Here is a 5,000-nt window from a genome sequence, read left to right on the forward strand (position 1 = left end):
GGATAAAAAGTAAACGCGCTGTGGAGAATTGCCCAAATCGTTCAGGCGCCGTGAAAAAAAGAAAGACGTAGTCGTCAACGTCTGGTCCCGTCAATGGCGAAGGGCGTTTTCTCTCAACTTTGGCATGCTCGCTGAGGAAAAGGCAGGTAAAGGTTGTGGATAAAAGTCCGAAGAACCTCGCTACAATTGCCAAAATCTTTCCGCTGCCATTCAAAAATGGACTACTCCTCCACACCTCCTCCCGTCCATGCCAAACGGCGTTTTCTCTCAACTTTGGCATGCTCGGAGAGAAAAAAAGGCAGGTAAAGGTTGTGGATAAAAAAGTAAAAAATTGCCAAAATACTTTCTGGGCCCTCAAAAAAAGGCCTACTCCTCAACGCCTGCTCCCGTCCATGCCGAACCGCGTTTTCTATCAACTTTGGCATGCTCGGAGAGAGAAAAAAGGAAAAAAAAAAAAAAAGGTCCAGTAAAGGTTGTGGATAAAAGTAACCGGCTTTGGAGAATTGCCTGAATCCTTCCGGCGCTGTGAAAAAAAAAGACCAAAAAAAAGACCTGGTCGTCAACGCCTGCTCCTGTCCATGCCAAACGGCGTTTTCCTCTCAACTTTGGCATGCTCGCTGAGGAAAAGGCAGGTAAAGGTTGTGGATAAAAAGTAAACGCGCTGTGGAGAATTGCCCAAATCGTTCAGGCGCCGTGAAAAAAAGAAAGACGTAGTCGTCAACGTCTGGTCCCGTCAATGGCGAAGGGCGTTTTCTCTCAACTTTGGCATGCTCGCTGAGGAAAAGGCAGGTAAAGGTTGTGGATAAAAGTCCGAAGAACCTCGCTACAATTGCCAAAATCTTTCCGCTGCCATTCAAAAATGGACTACTCCTCCACACCTCCTCCCGTCCATGCCAAACGGCGTTTTCTCTCAACTTTGGCATGCTCGGAGAGAAAAAAAGGCAGGTAAAGGTTGTGGATAAAAAAGTAAAAAATTGCCAAAATACTTTCTGGGCCCTCAAAAAAAGGCCTACTCCTCAACGCCTGCTCCCGTCCATGCCGAACCGCGTTTTCTATCAACTTTGGCATGCTCGGAGAGAGAAAAAAGGAAAAAAAGAAAAAAAAGGTCCAGTAAAGGTTGTGGATAAAAGTAACCGGCTTTGGAGAATTGCCTGAATCCTTCCGGCGCTGTGAAAAAAAAAGACCAAAAAAAAGACCTGGTCGTCAACGCCTGCTCCTGTCCATGCCAAACGGCGTTTTCCTCTCAACTTTGGCATGCTCGCTGAGGAAAAGGCAGGTAAAGGTTGTGGATAAAAAGTAAACGCGCTGTGGAGAATTGCCCAAATCGTTCAGGCGCCGTGAAAAAAAGAAAGACGTAGTCGTCAACGTCTGGTCCCGTCAATGGCGAAGGGCGTTTTCTCTCAACTTTGGCATGCTCGCTGAGGAAAAGGCAGGTAAAGGTTGTGGATAAAAGTCCGAAGAACCTCGCTACAATTGCCAAAATCTTTCCGCTGCCATTCAAAAATGGACTACTCCTCCACACCTCCTCCCGTCCATGCCAAACGGCGTTTTCTCTCAACTTTGGCATGCTCGGAGAGAAAAAAAGGCAGGTAAAGGTTGTGGATAAAAAAGTAAAAAATTGCCAAAATACTTTCTGGGCCCTCAAAAAAAGGCCTACTCCTCAACGCCTGCTCCCGTCCATGCCGAACCGCGTTTTCTATCAACTTTGGCATGCTCGGAGAGAGAAAAAAGGAAAAAAAGAAAAAAAAGGTCCAGTAAAGGTTGTGGATAAAAGTAACCGGCTTTGGAGAATTGCCTGAATCCTTCCGGCGCTGTGAAAAAAAAAGACCAAAAAAAAGACCTGGTCGTCAACGCCTGCTCCTGTCCATGCCAAACGGCGTTTTCCTCTCAACTTTGGCATGCTCGCTGAGGAAAAGGCAGGTAAAGGTTGTGGATAAAAAGTAAACGCGCTGTGGAGAATTGCCCAAATCGTTCAGGCGCCGTGAAAAAAAGAAAGACGTAGTCGTCAACGTCTGGTCCCGTCAATGGCGAAGGGCGTTTTCTCTCAACTTTGGCATGCTCGCTGAGGAAAAGGCAGGTAAAGGTTGTGGATAAAAGTCCGAAGAACCTCGCTACAATTGCCAAAATCTTTCCGCTGCCATTCAAAAATGGACTACTCCTCCACACCTCCTCCCGTCCATGCCAAACGGCGTTTTCTCTCAACTTTGGCATGCTCGGAGAGAAAAAAAGGCAGGTAAAGGTTGTGGATAAAAAAGTAAAAAATTGCCAAAATACTTTCTGGGCCCTCAAAAAAAGGCCTACTCCTCAACGCCTGCTCCCGTCCATGCCGAACCGCGTTTTCTATCAACTTTGGCATGCTCGGAGAGAGAAAAAAGGAAAAAAAGAAAAAAAAGGTCCAGTAAAGGTTGTGGATAAAAGTAACCGGCTTTGGAGAATTGCCTGAATCCTTCCGGCGCTGTGAAAAAAAAAGACCAAAAAAAAGACCTGGTCGTCAACGCCTGCTCCTGTCCATGCCAAACGGCGTTTTCCTCTCAACTTTGGCATGCTCGCTGAGGAAAAGGCAGGTAAAGGTTGTGGATAAAAAGTAAACGCGCTGTGGAGAATTGCCCAAATCGTTCAGGCGCCGTGAAAAAAAGAAAGACGTAGTCGTCAACGTCTGGTCCCGTCAATGGCGAAGGGCGTTTTCTCTCAACTTTGGCATGCTCGCTGAGGAAAAGGCAGGTAAAGGTTGTGGATAAAAGTCCGAAGAACCTCGCTACAATTGCCAAAATCTTTCCGCTGCCATTCAAAAATGGACTACTCCTCCACACCTCCTCCCGTCCATGCCAAACGGCGTTTTCTCTCAACTTTGGCATGCTCGGAGAGAAAAAAAGGCAGGTAAAGGTTGTGGATAAAAAAGTAAAAAATTGCCAAAATACTTTCTGGGCCCTCAAAAAAAGGCCTACTCCTCAACGCCTGCTCCCGTCCATGCCGAACCGCGTTTTCTATCAACTTTGGCATGCTCGGAGAGAGAAAAAAGGAAAAAAAGAAAAAAAAGGTCCAGTAAAGGTTGTGGATAAAAGTAACCGGCTTTGGAGAATTGCCTGAATCCTTCCGGCGCTGTGAAAAAAAAAGACCAAAAAAAAGACCTGGTCGTCAACGCCTGCTCCTGTCCATGCCAAACGGCGTTTTCCTCTCAACTTTGGCATGCTCGCTGAGGAAAAGGCAGGTAAAGGTTGTGGATAAAAAGTAAACGCGCTGTGGAGAATTGCCCAAATCGTTCAGGCGCCGTGAAAAAAAGAAAGACGTAGTCGTCAACGTCTGGTCCCGTCAATGGCGAAGGGCGTTTTCTCTCAACTTTGGCATGCTCGCTGAGGAAAAGGCAGGTAAAGGTTGTGGATAAAAGTCCGAAGAACCTCGCTACAATTGCCAAAATCTTTCCGCTGCCATTCAAAAATGGACTACTCCTCCACACCTCCTCCCGTCCATGCCAAACGGCGTTTTCTCTCAACTTTGGCATGCTCGGAGAGAAAAAAAGGCAGGTAAAGGTTGTGGATAAAAAAGTAAAAAATTGCCAAAATACTTTCTGGGCCCTCAAAAAAAGGCCTACTCCTCAACGCCTGCTCCCGTCCATGCCGAACCGCGTTTTCTATCAACTTTGGCATGCTCGGAGAGAGAAAAAAGGAAAAAAAGAAAAAAAAGGCAGGTAAAGGTTGTGGATAAAAAAGTAAAAAATTGCCAAAATACTTTCTGGGCCCTCAAAAAAAGGCCTACTCCTCAACGCCTGCTCCCGTCCATGCCGAACCGCGTTTTCTATCAACTTTGGCATGCTCGGAGAGAGAAAAAGGAAAAAAAGAAAAAAAAGGCAGGTAAAGGTTGTGGATAAAACTCCAAAACCTCGCTACAATTGCCAAAATACTTTCTGGGCCCTCAAAAAAAGGCCTACTCCTCAACGCCTGGTCCCCAGGCACGTGCTGGGGGGCCTCAACTCAGGCTCTGCCCAATGTGGATCAAGGTCCACCTTCGCAGCGCCTTATGCGACACCCTGGTTGTGGGGGACGCGGCGTGGCGTGGCGGATCGCTCCGGTCGGCGCACAGCCGGCAACGGTCGACCCGTCCGCCTGGCTTTACTGCCCCCGCGCTTCTGTCTTTTGCACTGGCAAGCTAGCGACCGCTCGGCGTGCGAGGCCCGAGTCGGGGGACGGGAGTCTCGGGAGCCCACCAGCTCCCCGCAGGCTACCCGCCCGGCTGCCGAGCTTCCCGCCTGCGCGTCCAAGTGTGAACGCGCACGGCCGCCTCGCCGGGCTTCCTTTGCCGGGGCTCGGCTTGTCGGCCGGCGTCTCACGGTCCGTAGAAGGTTCGGTGCGTTCGCTGACGACGGGTCGAGAGAAGCGTTTTCTCTCCTCCCTCACTGACGGTCGTTGGTGCTCCCCAGCCCCTTCGGCGTCCCAAAGCGTAACGCCTGCTTCATCTCGTCAAGGGCGCGCCCGTCTCTAACCGGGCGTCGTCCGGCACGTGGAAACGGGCGGGAGACGGTGTCGAGGAGGAAGAAAGGGTGGGGTCCGGTCCGGTCCGGTCTGGTCTCCTCCTCCTCCTTCTTCTTCTTGGCGCGCCTCCCGCCGAGACCGATGGATTCGTTGCACTCTCAGGCCCTGAATCTGTTGTCCGGTGGTTTCAGTTGATAGTGCTGCCGCGGACCGCCCACGGAAAGAGCTCAGCCCTCGTTTCTGTGAGCAGCGGTCCCAACTGGCGCTGCAACCGTCTCCCGGGGGCACGCAGAATACGGGTTGCATTCTGGTTGATCCTGCCAGTAGTCATATGCTTGTCTCAAAGATTAAGCCATGCATGTCTAAGTTCACACCCTCGTACGGTGAAACCGCGAATGGCTCATTAAATCAGTCGAGGTTCCTTAGATGATCCAAATTTACTTGGATAACTGTGGTAATTCTAGAGCTAATACATGCCGACCAGCTCCGACCCCTCGGGGAAAGAGCGCTTTTATTAGTTCAAAGCCAGTCGGG

General features: G+C 49.7%; 1 non-coding gene across 1 annotated transcript in view; it reads left to right on the forward strand.

Annotated features, from left to right (window-relative positions):
• Window positions 1-4,770: 4,770 nt before the first annotated feature.
• The window catches only part of LOC143278865 (small subunit ribosomal RNA), a 1,829-nt gene continuing 1,599 nt past the window's right edge, over window positions 4,771-5,000 (forward strand). The window contains exon 1 of the ribosomal RNA XR_013054458.1: window positions 4,771-5,000. This exon is cut by the window's right edge and continues 1,599 nt beyond it. This is a non-coding gene — a ribosomal RNA (small subunit ribosomal RNA).

This window comes from Babylonia areolata, unplaced genomic scaffold (genome assembly GCF_041734735.1).
Source record: "Babylonia areolata isolate BAREFJ2019XMU unplaced genomic scaffold, ASM4173473v1 tig00007629, whole genome shotgun sequence".
Lineage (NCBI taxonomy): Eukaryota > Metazoa > Mollusca > Gastropoda > Neogastropoda > Buccinidae > Babylonia > Babylonia areolata.